Source organism: Myotis davidii, unplaced genomic scaffold, assembly GCF_000327345.1.
Source record: "Myotis davidii unplaced genomic scaffold, ASM32734v1 scaffold77, whole genome shotgun sequence".
In the NCBI taxonomy this organism is placed as follows: Eukaryota; Metazoa; Chordata; class Mammalia; order Chiroptera; family Vespertilionidae; genus Myotis; species Myotis davidii.
Window position 1 is genome coordinate 2,128,937 of NW_006289713.1, and position 15,676 is coordinate 2,144,612.

At 50.3% G+C, this 15,676-nt stretch overlaps 1 protein-coding gene across 1 annotated transcript in view; it reads right to left on the reverse strand.

The window, feature by feature from the left end:
* The window catches only part of ACSF3 (acyl-CoA synthetase family member 3), a 76,505-nt gene extending 73,278 nt beyond the window's left edge, over positions 1-3,227 (reverse strand). Inside the window, exon 1 of the mRNA XM_006762183.2 lies at positions 3,160-3,227. The gene's annotated coding sequence lies outside the window, so the exon portion shown is untranslated. The remainder of the gene's footprint in view (positions 1-3,159) is intronic.
* Positions 3,228-15,676: the final 12,449 nt, after the last annotated feature.

Below are 15,676 nucleotides of genomic sequence, written 5' to 3' on the forward strand. Positions count from 1 at the left end.
GCCAGAGCCCCACGGTGGGTGGGACAAGCTATCTGGGAGAGGCTCCCCCACTACTGCCAAGGGAAAAAGGCTGGCCAGAGCTGAAAAGAAGATTCAAAGTAAACACCCACATGGTCACAAGGTTGCAGGGCTACAGGTGACTTTTGTTTTCTTCTTAGTGCTTCTCAATTTTCTCCAATCTTTCTACAATTGGCATGTATGATTTTTGTAATCAGACTTTAAAAGTCTCCTAAATGTCTTTTATTTTTTTAAATGGAATGCTTCCACTTCAGCATTATTTTTTTTCTTTTATACAAAAAAGAAATAAAAAATGTGCTCTGGATGGTGGATCTACAGGGTGTTTGTAACTGTCTATATAGCTCTTTAATTTCTCAAAATGATAGAGGTAAATAAAGTGAGATAACAGCATTCTTCTTTTTTCTTTTTAATCCTCACCCAAGGATGTTTTTTATTGACTTTAGAGAAAGAGGAAAGGAAAGAGAAACATCGATCAGTTCCCTCCCAAACACACCCTAACCTGGAACGGAACCCACAACCTAGGTATGTGCCCTGACCAGGCATCAAACCTGCAACCTTCGTGGTGTACGAAACGACACTAGAACCAACGGAGCCATCTGGCCTGGGCAACAGCATTCTTCTTTCAATTAAAGCTACTGGTTCATAAAAGGTCTACGCAGACAATGACAAAGTTTTGACAAAAGCAGTTCAAATTCATGGTTTGCTAATGCTGAGCACCAATTAGGCCACACACCTGTGGCAGCAAGAGACCTGGATGCCCCCCACCCTGCATCGCCTGCCTTCAAATCTCTTGTGTCTGGGAGGTGGCAATACCTAGTTGGGTTCTGCATGGGGACAGGCATGAGCCAGGCAGACAGAGTCCTGGCCTCGAAGCAGAGTGCTCCTGCAGGCAGGCCCTCCTAGGGGGAGCAATATAGCTAGAGCTCAGGATGAGAAGGAGCCAGCAAGCAAACAGGCAGAGGAGACCTAGGTGGCCAATTGTAACTGTGGTCGGATCTGGGTGTTTGTGGAGCAGATGCTGACAAGTGACCCTGCCCGGTGCTCCCCATGAGCCTCACAACAAAAAGATTTAATTTTAATTTGGGTAAATATTGCCAGAGTAGCCTCCAGAGAGGTTGCACTAATTTATTCTGTCACCACCCTTTAAAAACAGCTTTTATGTCCCTCAGGTATGGGACCCTGAAATACTCCATCATAATTCTTTCAATACAGAGCTAAAATCTTCAAAGTCACGGGGGTCGGGGACTGCTTTGAACAAGCAAAAAAATACATGGGTTCAGGGAAGAGGTCTGTGTCCTGAACACCCCAGGTCCAGACCTTTCTGGACCCCAGGAAGAGAGCTCCACCTTACACAAGGCCTCCTTTAGCCATGAGGCTCTCCACCCCTGGAGGCATAGCTACCACTAAGTAAAAGCAAGTTGGCCATGGGTTTTCTGTTTCAATGAACAAACTTCATAAAACTGCTCTTAGCACCCTGACCAACCTTAGACAGCCGTGCACTGATGTGAAAGCACAGAAACCTGCATTCTGGTGAGCCAGGGCGGCCTTCTCCCAGACGATGCGTTGTTCTTAGGTTCCTCTGGGAGGCAGGAGCCCATCCAGAGACCCAGCAGAGACCCCTGGGTGTTCTAACCATCCAGATTCTCAAGTCAGACCACTGGGGCACATGGACTTCTCAGAACCCTCCCTCAACACCAGGAAGTTCACATCTTCTGGTGAAGAGGTCAGATTTCAGAGTCAACACAGACACAGACTGGAACATCCTCCTTTCTCCCTAGTTTTCTTCACCTGTTTAAGCCTTCAATGCCCCGTCTACAGACAGACTAATAACAAGACCTGCACACAGAGTTCTGTGAGAATGACCTGGCACACACCAAAGGTGAGCAAGTGGCTGCACCATCCTCACTATGGAGCTGCATGACAAGAATTACCTGATAAGAATGATACTTGCATTCAAATGAAGGTGGCTAGTTTCAAAATGAATGAAATGGCACCTGACTGATTAACACCACCCCAACCTCTCACCCCTCTGACCCTGAGTTTAAAGCAGAGCCCAGCACTTCCTGTTGTCTGCTGCCTGATGAAGGTGAACTTCACTCTCTCTGTGGTGGAGGACATTTGCTTCAACACAATGCCTGCGGTTTGGGGGAGGTTGTTTTCAACGTTGTGTTTTTAAGTCAGACATTCACATTGCATTCATGAGTACTACATTCAAATACAAAAAACCAAAAGGGAAAAACACACACTTAAACCCCCATCCATATTAGCAAGTAAAAATACTATTTTTAAAAGGCCACCTGGAGGCAGGAAGCCTGCTATCCCAGGCCCACAGTCCAATCCACCAATTCAGTCTGCCCTGAAGACCGGTTCTGGGATATGGGGTGAGAGCCAGGAAGCCTCATTTTGCAACGATCACAGCAGAGACTATGGAAAGGTCACTAGACCGGCATGTTTCGGCGCAGGAACCGCCTCGGGCCCCCTGAAACCCACGGGGAATGCCTGTGCTCCTCCGCCCAGCTTTGTCGCCCCTTGATCAGTCTATGCCTAACCCCAACCACAAACATCTGCCCTCCTGAGGGAATCAACCACTTCCCAAACAGGCGATTCCCGTTCCGACATCGTAAGTTCTCTCCATTTCCCTTTTGGGCAAACTCCTATTCATCCTTTAAAGCCCGGCTCAACATCACCTCCTTTTTAAGGTCTCCCCTCTCTCCGGAAAGTCGCCTGCTCACAAGGCCTTCAAAACACCTGGCACTTACATATTGCTATGTTTGTTCAGAGATACACCTGCTCGAGGCAGGCCCACTGAGAACAGAAAGTGGATTTTAGACATAACAGATCAAGTTTTCCTCTAACAATGGCTAAACGTGGACTCCACTAACTCCAACATCCTTCCGGGACCACTGCCTGGGAGGGACCCGGCACACGAGCACCCCGCGAAGGGCAGAGTCCCTCCACGTGACAGGCACCTGCGGTCAAGCAGAGGACAGTCTGCCGGGTCACAGGAGGAAGGGGAGGGGCGGGGACGCGGAGCCAGTAGCCCGAGCGTCCACGGACCGGCGGATGTCCGTGGGTCTGGGGGGACTCGAGGACACGGCGCGGCAGGCGGCGGGGCACGGGCGGCGGCTAAGTGGGCTCTACCTCTGCCAGCGCGGTTTCCCGCTCCTCCTCCTCCCGCCGGGTCGGAACCGGAACCGCAGCTGCTCGCGCACCCCACGTCCGGTGCCCAAGCGCATCCCTCCGGCGCGCCGCGGCGCCGCGGCGGCGGGTTCCGGCTGCGAACGTTCCCCCAGGTCCCCTGTGAGCTCTGAGGGAGGCCTGGGGAGCGAGAGGTATTTCCTTTGAATCTCACTGGATAGCACAGCTCTAGACCAAAGCGTCTCAAAATTAGAACTTACAGCGGATCGATGAAAACGCATCTTGGCCCCCAGCCCTCCCTGTGATGGGAGAGCCTGCATGTCAGCTGGCCCCGGGAGTTTGAAAAGGACTTGGAACCTGGATCCTGATGTTTTAACTTCAGGTACAGCAAAGGAAAACGTTTACAGCCAGACACAAAAGTCCATTCAGTTTGCTGAAATGTGTGTGTTTTTTCTTCTCTAAAATAAAAATAACGCTTTGACAGCTCTGTCGTAAAAACAACACAAATTATCTGTAGAATCACGTACATACAGTTTGTAGCACATATATTTTCTCTGTGCCCCTCTTCTTCCCTGGTGATTGTTGAAGAGGCAGCTGACCTGTCCTTGGCGAGCCCCCGAGATTCGTCAGGAGCCTGAGAATGGCTTTGTTGGGAGAAAAAAACCTGGATCACAGGGAAAGTTGTGGCATTGAACATGGACCCAAACTTGAACTTGTGGGACCCTGGCTGCCACACCACTAGGTGTCATGCAGAAGAAATGAGTGTGATTCTCTGTTATAAATCAGCAAGATGCTCTAAGAAAGAACATTCCAGCAGCATAAAGAAGCTCTTATAGATTAAGTATGCAATAGCCCAAGTAAAGAAGGGATGAAACATCTAGAAACAGAACAAAAGGACTAAGATGGGAAACAGGATAGGAAAGAAAAGCAAATGGGTCTGTCCAGGTCTGCAGTTTTAGGAAGGGAAAGCAGAGAAGACAGAGGGGAGGAAATCATTAAATAAATTTAAGAAAATTAGCAGAACCAAGGGGCATGAGCTTTTGGGTTGAGGGCTGCAGAGTGCCTTGTGCAGTGAGGAAAAGTGGGCCCATAGCAACTGAGCAAATAGCACTGGGATATTTCAGAACACGGGGTTATTGAAGATCCTAAACCGTACACCCAACATCTCACTTGGACGTCCAAAAGAGTCCAACACCTGACGTGGCTCCACCTGAACTCGGGATCTTCCCTATTATGGTCTTACTAGAGGCCCAGTTCCCAGATTCGTGCACTGGTGGGGTTCCTCAGCATGGCCTGTGCCCTCTCACAATCTGAGACCCCTCGGGGGATGTAGTGGCCCATGAAGCAGCAGGCGGCCAGAGAGGAGCCTGAGCCTGGTTTGGGTGCCTGCCGCCGCAGCAGCTTGGTAGCATTGCCGCAGCTGTGCTCACTAGCCACGAGCCCGGTGTCTGGTGCCCATTGGTCAGCAGAGTGGCGCTCCCACTGTGGGAGCCCACTGACCACCAGGGGGAAGCTCCTGTGTTGAGCATCTTCCCCCTTGTGGTCTGTGCATGTCATAGCAACCGGTTGACTGCTCGTTCGGTCGTTCAGTCATTCGGTCGCTTTGGCTTTTATATATATAGATGGTCTGAATATTTGTGTCTCCTTAAATTCATATGTTGAAATCTACCCCCCAATGTGATAGTATTAGGAGGAGCTTAAGTCAGGAGGGCACAGCTGCCATGAATGGGATGAGTGCCCTTATAAAAGAGACCCCAGAGCTCCCTTGTTCCCTCTGCCATGTGAGGAGGACACGGAGAAAAGATGGCCATCTAGGAAGAAGGGGCTCTCACCAGACACTGAATCTGCGAGCGCCTGGATCTTGGACTTCCAGCCTCCGGAACTGTGGGGCGGGGGGAGGGAATGCCTGTTGTTTATGAGCCACCCTGTCTGTAGTGTCTGTTACGGCAGGCCGCATGGACTGAGACAGTTTCCTAAGCCTTCCCATTCATCCTTCATTCCTGGTGCTCAGTCATACTGCTTCCTCTCCTTCCTTTCCACCTCACATCCAGTACTGTTGGCCTTTCCTTCAAAATCTTTCAGAATCAGTCACTTCCCACCATCTCTACTACAACCACCCCAGGGGACCCTAGGAAACCCTTGTTTCACACCCAGATTACTAAAATAGCCTCCTCCTGGTCTCCCTAATGCCACCCTCCTCAGTCTGTTCCTAGCATGGCAGCTGGAGTGGCCCAGTTAAAACCTGAGTCAAATTCTAGCTTCCTCACTGGCTTGGTGTGAGTGCTGCATCCATTTGCGGCTAGGGTTCAAGGTCTGGAGAAGGGGCTGACGCACAAATGAATACACTAGACAAGAAATATAAATTTAGAAGGCATGGGAGCCAGGCGGAGACCTTTCTCTAGCAGAGAGGCTCTCTGAAACCTGGACCCATTAGCTTTTATTTACTTGAATACACACTTGCCCTTCAGGAATGCAAACAGGCATATCAATGGTAAAGATTGGTAAACAATAAAAGGATTATCAGGTTAGGGGATTGTCTTCAGCCATTTGGCCAATAGCAGGGCAATATTATGCTGATTTTCAGCCCTGCTGAAGATCAAAGTCCATTAGCCTTCCGGTGGCCTTCTCGCATAATTATGCTAACTACTGTTGGTCTTTGTCTCCAGCAGCCTGGTCTCCTACAGCTCCTGGTGGACCCTCACCTGACAGATGGGGACAGTCATCCTCAGGAAGGTAACACTAATGGGATATTTGGTTAATTTGCTCTATGGAGAGGAGATTTGAACAAGTAAGGGAGAGCTTGGGCATAGAAGAGAGAGAACTACATAGAAAACTGATCAAGAAAAAATGAGGTGATGATGAAATACTGGGAAAACAGAAGATGTGAAACAAAGGCAAAGTTTTAGGAGCCTCCATTCCCAATAACGTTTACAGAATGACAATAATGCAAACATTTGTAATGTAAACATGAACATGCAAACATGGATGTTGATCTAACCAAGTTTATAGTGGACTCTGGGAGGGAGGGAAGGGGCACCGGAAGGGTATGGGGTGGAGGACAGGGTGTGGTGGGAGAGAGTGAATCCGGATTGTCCATCACAGGAGCAAACAGAAATCTAAAGGGAGTCTGAGGGGGCTATTTAGGCATGTGGTGATAAATAGTAAAAGAATCCATTGAAATGTGATGCCTCTGGTAATTCAGAAGGGGAGGGTGGTTCCTTACACTGTGCAGATGGATGTATAGCTGTGTGTAAAAAACAAAAGTTAAACTAGACCATGAAATACATTTTAAGGAGGAGGGCATGAGGAAGTGCTTCCGAGGTATTCACGTACATGTGGCTCCTCTCAGCTGTCAGGCAGCCGCTCCTCAGCACTGTCACCTTGGCTACACTCTTGCCTCTAGTCCCCTAAACACTTTCAGAGAATTCCAAGGATTTGCTGTCCACCAGACACACAATGGGAAGAGGAACCAGATTACCATCTACATGCAAACTCTATCATGTTACCTCCAACCTTCACAGAGTAACACAGGACGCCGGTGCTTCCACCGCCTCTCCTTGGCCTCCCAGAGACAGACAGGCGGCTGTATGTGCAGGTGCAATGTGTCCCCAGGCCTGTGCCAGGCACAGGCATTTAGGCAGAGCCTTTGCCCTCCTGTAGCTCACGTGCTACTGGAGGGAAAAGAAAAGTGAATAAATAGACAAGTAAACAAGTAATATGCCATGTGATGAGGTCTTGGACTGAATGTTTCTGTCCCCCCAAAATTCGCATGTTGAAACTCAACCCTTTAATGTGATGGTGTTAGGTGAGTTCTTTGGGAGGCGATTAGGAATAGATGTGGTCATGAGGGTGGAGGCCCCATGGTGGGATTAGAGGCTTTATAAGAGTCCCAAGAGCCCTAACCAGTTTGACTCAGTGGATAGAGCGTCAGCCTGCGGACTGAAGGGTCCCAGGTTCCATTCCAGTCAAGGGCATGTACCTTGGTTGTGGGCACATCCCCAGTAGGGGGTGTGCAGGAGGCAGCTGATCAATGTTTCTAACTCCCTACCTCTCTCCCTTCCTTTCTGTAAAAAAAAAAAAAAGTGTTCCAAGAGCTGCTTCCTCTCTGCTCTCCAACGTGTGAGGACACACTTGGAGGGACATCTATAGGCCAGGAAGTGGACTCCAATCAGACACCAGATCTGCTGCTACCTCCACCCTAGACATCCAGCCTCCAGAGCTGTGAGAAATAAGTCTCTGTTACTTAAGACCCCCCACCCCCCGACCCCCGTCTGAGGCGTTTTGTTTTGGCCACCTAGCTGAGTAAGAGAGGATAAGTGCTGTGAAGGAAAATCGAGCCAGGCAAAGTGATGGAGAAGGCTTTCGGGCACAGAGGTCCCAGGGCTTTTCTGAGGAGGGGCATCCATAGGAGCAGGGACCTGCGGGCAGTGAGACCATGAGCCATGGCACACTCTTGGAAAGGGCTGCATTGTGTTCTTTGCACAAATGAGGGAACTGAGGCTCAGATAAGTTATGTCATATGTCTATGCTCCCCTTCCTACAAAGTGACAGAACTGGGGTTGGAACCCAGAACTCCACATTCTGCCTCTTTGCTCTATGCCTCTCACCTTTCTATGGCTGTGAGATCAAACAAATAGACACACGTGCCCCTGTGTTAAAGCCACACTCCTCCCCACACAACACTAGAGCAACCCCTTCCGTAACGAATAAATCATTTCCACAAGCTGTACCCTCAAAGGTGTTCAAGGCAGCGTTCTTTATTACAGCCACCTAAGTGTCCTACTGCAGGCTTAGTAAATTAGGAGAAAGCAAAATAATGAAAGATAACGTAGTCATTAAAAGGATAATAGTGAAGCTATATAGAAACACTAGAGTTGCTTATCGCCAGTTGTGGTTAATAAAAATAGCATAAAATAATTTCCTAAATTCTGCAATTTAAAAATTAGAATACAAAATTGTGTGCACTAGGATTTCCCACTGTGTACTTGAACAGGTTCTAAAGGGATGTGTGAAAAATGGAAGCCGTTATCTTCCCAAGAGACAAACTCCGAGATTGCTGCGAGCTCTGCCTCTTGAATCTATGCATTCTCCCCACCAGCTGCATGTGTGGTTAGGGGCCGGCAGGGCCTTAGGGGCCCTTCAGTTTGGTGGGGAGCTGGCCCTGCATGTAACAGTGCTGAGAGCCATCTTGCACCTCCACAGCTTAGAGGAGAAGCCCTTGTCATCCACTGGGCTGAGCTCCTCACTGCCCCTCCACCTTCCCAGAGAGAGTCCCATCTGTTCAGGACCTGAGCTGCACTTGGAGGAGAGGTGCCCTTGGGAGGGAGTCTTGCATGGGTAGGACTTTTGCACTGCTGCATGGCGCTGGCTCTCAGTCTGCAGATGCTTCCAGCTGGGAGCCCCCCACAAATGTAAGGGAGCCTTGTTGATGGCTGACTGCTCTCATCCACAAAAGGGGGCGATGACAGCACTCACCTCAGGTCCTAGCTTAATCCTGCTGTGAGGATGAAGGAGCCAGGACACTTAACGCTGTTCATAAATATTAACTGCTGCTGGCATTATCAGCATCCTTATGGCCAGCCCCTCAAACAGAGAATCCAGAGCAGGAGTTGGTAAATGGATGCTGAGGAACGGGGATGGCTTCTCCAGGGGCAGACAGAGCAGCGGTGGTCTCTGCCTCTGGGGCGGGGTGGGGGGGGTGGATGCCTCCCGCCTGCCCCACCACCTTGGGCAGAGCTCTGGTGCATCTCAGCCTTGCCCCAAGGACCCCCATCCTCTCCCAAACCACAACCTTTTCTAGAGGGAATCCTTGCACTTGAACATCCTGGGAACTGGCACAGAGGCGGGTAGGAATCATCCCCCCTTCCCTCAATTCCATTTACACCTCCAATTTAATGAGCCCAAACTGCTGGGGGCGTCTGGGTCACACCTTTTCACTCGATTAAAGCAAACACAAATCTGGCTGGCAGCAATTTCCTCACAAAGAGAGCTTCTGCAAACTGTGAACACATTACCTTCCCGCTGCAGGCTCTCACACTGCTAACTGAGAAGGGGTTTGATGGCGCTGAGTCAGCTCAGGAAGCACTTAGACTTTTCTAGTCAGCTGCAGCCTGGGGTAGGAGTCACAGACCCCAGTGTTAGAGTCAGACAACACCTGGGTTCTGACCCTGCCTGCAGCTGCCAGTCTCCAAGATGGCCACAGTGGAACCTGCCTCCTGGTAATCTGTGCCATGGTCTCATTGAAACTGAGTAAGACTGACTGTGTCAACAACAGGATTTTGAGGCATGGTGAATAGCTTCTGGGTGAAGTAATAAAAGGCATTAAGCTTCCTCCTGGCTCTCACTGGGACCACGTGCTTTGGGGTACCAGCTGCCATGTTGTGAGGACACTCAAGCAACTCTGTGGAGAGCCCCCATTGGGAGGAACTGAGGCCTCCTGCCCACCTTGGAAGTGGCTCCTCCTGACCCAGCTGAGCCTCCAGATGAGACAGCAGCCCCTGCTGACATTCCAGCTGCAACCTCTCAAGAGGTCCTAAGCTAGAACCATCTAGCTGAGGTTGTGCCCAAATTCTCGACCCAAAGAAACTGTGAGATAATAAATATTAGTTATTTTAAACCACTAAGTTTTGGGGGTAATTGGAACATAGCAATAAAGATCTAATACACTACTTCTATAAGTTGTGTCATTTGAAGCAAAGTAATCTCACTGAGTCTCATTTTCTCAACTAAAGAATGCCTGCCTCTGATGGGTGTTATAAAAATTAAATAACATATTTAATGTAAAGCTGTTAGCATGGTGTCTAGAATCTAGCACAGTGGTTCTCAACCTTCCTAATGCCTCGACCCTTTAATATAGTTCCTCATGTTGTGGTGACCCTCAATTTCATTGTTACAAATTGAACATAATTAAAGCATAGTGATTAATCACAAAAACAATATGTAATTATATATGTGTTTTCCGATGGTTTTAGGCGACACCTGTGAAAGGGTCGTTCGACCCCCATTAGATTTTAGCAAATGGCTACATAATCACTATTATTATAAAACATCTATATAAATATCTATGTCATAAGATAGGAAAGGATCAGGAAAATCTGATCAGGTTCAGACAGGTGGGTTCAAGGGAGGCTTTGTGGACAAAGCAACATTTGAATTGGTCCTTGAAGGGTAAGCAGGACTTGCACATGGGGAGAGGGGAGGAGAGTTCATGCTCCGTGGAAACTTGGGGCTTGAAGATGTGCAATGGGAGGTAAGACTGTGAAGGCTGATTGAGGTCAGGTTGGAGTGCTGGAATTAAGGAGCCTAGAATTTGCTTTGTGAGAAGTGGGAAGCCACCGGAGGATTCTGAGCCAGCCATGGGAAGCTGGAAGGAACCCCACAGCATGGCACTTCCTGGCAAGGCCACACCTGGTCCTCAAGGTCTGTGCAGCATGTGGGAGGCACTCAGGGAGCTTGAACTTGGTCCTCTGCACCAGTGCTCCTCATAGTCTACCAGCCCGAGGACCCCAGGGCTCTCTCTGTGGGTCAGGGAGGTCAATATCACCAGCTGTACAATATCACTAAGGCCTCACCGGCTTTTTTCACAAGTTGACCTTTGCACTGACGGTGCAGACACAAAGTTGGCAAAACTGGCTGCCCGAGCTCAATCGACACTGCGCTCCCGGTCACTGCGTCTTTCATGCTCACACACACAGAGAAATGCCACTTCCCCTGAGACTGTCCTTGATGAGGCAGCAAAATGACGGTTTATATTAAATCTTAACCCTTAGGAATCACCTTTTTAAATGTCTTCTGTGACAGAATGGGAAGTGCACACAAACCAGTTCTGCTCTGGAAGTTGATTGCATGCGTCTACCTGACTGGGCTCAGGGGTGCCCAACTGGCTGGTAAACTGGATTTCTGTGGTCTCCCTGAGGCTGTTTCTAGAAGAGATTAGCACTGAATCAGTAGATCCAGTACAGAAGATACGCTGCCCCGGGGAAGGCCCAGCGGGACAAAGTAGCACCCAGCATGGTTGTGCCACAGCCCCAGCTCCCTGCTGGCCGCGCCTCCCTCCACAGGGTCAGGAGAGGTGAAACCACCAGTGTCCACAGGCCACCCAGTGCTGGTTCCTTGCATATGGCACAGCAGCCGGCTTTGGAAGCACTTTAAGAGTGTCCCTGACCCACGCCAGGGTGCTAGCTGGAATGTGGCCACTACTTCAGCAACTACCTGTGGCTTAGAGATGTGTTTTTGGCAACTGGAAGTTGAATCTGTTTCCAAACCCTCCTTCCTCCCACTGTGCTCCTCCCCCTCCTCAGGCCCTCTCTCCTTCCTCTGCTGTCACACCTGAGCCCCCACCCATCCCCACCACATCCCACGTGCCCCTCACTGCAGAGGACCAGGAGTATCCACCGAGGCAGACATGGTGTCTCCTGCAAGGGCTCCTGGCCAAGGCATTCTCTGCCTCATGGTGCTGGGGTCCCTGAGCACGTTTTACCTCCTAGAGAGAGGACAGCGGGTATGAGGGAACCTGCTCTCCCGAGGATCCAGAAATGCTTACTGAGAAAGGAAAATTTGCAAAATCACAAGGCTCTTCCTGAGCCAAGGAAAATCTGGACTGGAATGGGAAAACCCGGAGCCAATTGACAAGAGGGAAGTTCCTGGGAGTCTTGGGTGTGCAAACCAGATGGCCCCTTAGCCCCAGAGATGAGCAGAACGTGTCCTCACTTGGCACTTTCCAATTTACAGGGCTCTCTCCCAGATGCTGAGCCACTAGAATTGATCTTCGCAGCGTTCAGAATTACTGCCATCTCCACAAAAGGCCTGAAAAGGGAGTGCCAGGAGAGGGTGTGGGACCTGTCTGGGCACAACGACAGATCCTATGAGCCACAGTCTGGCTGAGTTTGGCGTGTCTGAAAAGTCAGATGCTCATTCATTCATTCTTCCCTTCAACCAATATGTGGGGGTTGGGGGAGGGGAAGGATGAAGATGTGTTGACAGCTATGTGGGCTCTAAATTCTTGACTTTGTGCAGGAAAGATCTCACGAGTGCGGGTGATTTTGAGTGTATGTTATTAAAGCTGGGCAGTGAAAGGAAGGGCTTAAGATAGAAGAAGCAAGATCATAGCAACAGGACTGAGCCTAGATGGAGCTGCCTTGGCCCTTTGGCAACGTGAGGGGAGTGAAACCTAGGTGTGGCTGCCTTGCTGCTTTAGAGTCACAGAGGCAGAAGAAGTGAGTCAGCTGGGCTGCGTGGACTCAGGAAACAAGTTACCAGGACAAAAGAAGGGCCCTTGGAGAAAGAAAGCAAAGACCGTGTGTCTTAGGAATGAAGTGGGAGAAAGGCACAGGTGTGCTCTAGAGAGAGTGTGTGTACACTGGATCCTTTGCCTTAAGAGGTTTTTTTTTAAAAATCTGTTTTCTAAAAGCGGGAATTTTAGAAGAGGTCTCAGGAGAGGACCCCAATCCAGGTGTGTCCTTTCGGGGTTATGGTTGCTAATGATTGGTTGGTACTAGGGTAGAGGGTCATTAGTCATGCATCTGGTCCTGATGTTGGGCCTGGAGCTAACACAACTGAGGCCTAGATGTTATCTCTAGTTTGACCAAAACTCTGTCTCTGTGGTCAACAGACCCAAGGTTTTGTTCCTAAAATTGTTTGGTGTGGATCAGAACTTCATTGTCCTGAGGGTTTAATGCTTAAAGGGGTGGTCGAGTGAGGGAGGAGAAGGCAGGTGAGTCAGGGTGCTGGATGGGGTCAGTTTGAATTAGCCATCTGTCTCACTTTCCCCATTCCACTTGCACAGGAATTTTCCTAGCTTCTTATTATCCTGCCTCAGACAGAAATGGGGTAATCTGAGGGGTAGAATGGGGGATGGACCCACAGGTGGACCAGGCCCTGGGAAACCATCTCAACTGCAGAATGTTTTCAGGATGCCAGTGACCAAGGGCTGAAGGGTGCCAACCCGTCAGAGATGGGTCAGAACTACTGGGCCATAGGCTGTGACAAAGGGAATGAGCTACTGGAAGGTGGGGGAGAGGTGCATTAAATGCAGTGAGGTGAAACCCTGATCATAACCTGAAAAGAAAATGGAAAAATTGTTTTTTTAAAATAAAAATGAGCCCTGACTTGTTTGGCTCAGTGGATAGAGCATTGGCCTACAGACTGAAGGATCCCGGGTTCAATTCCGGTCAAGGGTACATGCCTCAGTTGCAGGCTTGATCCCCAGTGGGGGGAGAGCAGGAGTCAGCTGATAATGATTCTCTCTCATCATTGATGTTTCTATCTCTCTCTACCTTTCCCTTCCTCTCTGAAATCAAATATATATATATATATATAAAAGACAAGCTAAGATTGGGAGAACATATTTTCAAATCACATATCTGACAGAATACATAAATTAATAACTCGCAAAATTCAACAGTAAAACATATGCAATACAATTAGAAAATGGGTAACAAGCATGAAGGAACATTTCTTCAAAGAGGGCACAGAGATGGCACATGAAAACCTCTGGTAGGGGGTGTGCAGGAGGAGTCAGCTTAATGATTCTCTCTCATCATTTATGTTTCTATCTCTCTCTACCTTTCCCTTCCTCTCTGAAATCAAATATATATATATATATACACACACACACACACACACACACACACACACATATACACACACTATATATCCTATATAATAAAGAGGTAATATGCAAATTGACCCTCATGCTGCAATGCCGTCACAAGATGGTGGTGCACACAGCAGGGGCGGGGCAGTGCGGTGGGGCTGGCGGCCGCTCTGTGTGGCTCCTGCTAGGGTTTTCATGTCCCCAAGTGCATGCCACAGGGGCAGGGCCAGGCGGTCACTACGTGCGGCCCGGAGGCGGGACATTGGGGTGGGACTCTAGGACTCGGGGCAGTCCCATGGCATGGGAGCGGGGAGGGGTCCTGGGTCTTGCGTGATTTTGCACCATGGGTCACTAGTGTATATATATATATATATTCCTAAGAAGAGGGAGTGGGGAGGCCCAGGGAGACTGGACCCAGGGCTGCAGGAAGAGGCCAATGCATACCCTGCCTCAGTATGGGGTGGGGAACAGGATGGGGGGGATGCTTCTCTTTTTGGCATGTTTCTTCCCTTCGTCCAGGGCACCCAGAGTCTCTGAAAATAGGGGTGTGTACAGAGCACACTGCTAGCTGGATTCGAGCAGTTCAATGTGGGCTCCCACCCTGAGCCAAAGTCCAAGAGAGGTTGTGCAGAGCCTTCCATATCCCTTTCCCCTCTTCCTCCTCTCTCACCGTGGTCACTCAGATGTCCCCCTGCAGGCCTCAGCACAGCAGAAGGAGGTGAGCCAGGAGTCCGGGGAAGGCAAGGGGGAGAGTGTGGGGCCTGTGTGCAGGCAAAGCTAGTCTACTTGATCCTTAGTTGTCCTGGCAGGTGAGCCAGACCATGCCACCTCAACATTGGACACCTGAACAGCCCTTTCTCCTGCCATCAAACATGAGCCGAGAGGTCCACAAAGAGGACAGAAGCTGAGGGCTATGTCCATGAGGCCACAGTGCTCCAGAGTCCAGGAATTTCTGAGTGCAGAGACATGGGGCTGAGTGGCTGGAGAGGTTGCCTGGGTACCAGGTTAAATCCAGGGCCCAACTCTGCCACAATCTGGACCCAGCAGGAGGGAGTCCTACCTAGCTTAGGTCCACATTCTGGGCTCAGCATGGGCCTGGGGCAGGAGGTGAGCAGGGCCCAGTCTTGGTCCACCGAGGCCTGCCTGGCCCCCCTAGCAAGTCCCGCTGCCCACTGCAAAGGCTCAGGCCCTGAGGAGTCATGTGGAGAGCTCCTGGCCCATCCCCATTCAGCACTCTTGCTGGGACCTGCCCTTACATTCCCACCCTGGGGCCTGGACTCAGCCTCCATTCCTGGTCTCCTCTGCTGTTCTATCAGAATGATTTTTGAATGCAGGTCACTTTGGGCTCAATTCCCCATTTCCAGGCCCAGCATGGGATCCTTGGAAAAGCTGGCCACGCTCCATCCAGGCTTCTCCCTGGGCAGCCTTGAGGGCTCGGGGGCAAGGTGGCTCTAGGCCCAGTCCCAGCACCTGCCTGCTCCTGCCCCCCCGCCCCCCAAGCAGGTGTGAGCTGTTCTAGCAGCTGGCAGAGGCCAGGGGGTGGAGGGGCTGCTGGGCACTGGGCCCGGGACTTCCACAGCCAGTTTCTTGCAGCTCCCCCTCCCCCCAGGCTCCCCACGAAGCTATTCCAGGAACACTTCTCAATTCTTGTGCTTTTCATTTACACGCTCCCAGAGCACATTTGCATCCCTAGTAGGACATCTGGGTTTAATCAGAATGACAGCTGAGCAGTCTCAGCCCCTTACTCCGGGCCATCCAGGAGTGGGCTCCATGCCAGCCAGTCTGCGGCACAGCCGTCCTGACCTTGTACCCCTCCGACCACCTCTCTGAGCCCCTCTGAGCCCCAGTCTCTCTTCCTGGAGTGCAGGAGGTGGACCAGAAGGTCTCATGCCCTCCCAGGGCTCTTTCTGTGCAGGACCCTGTCCT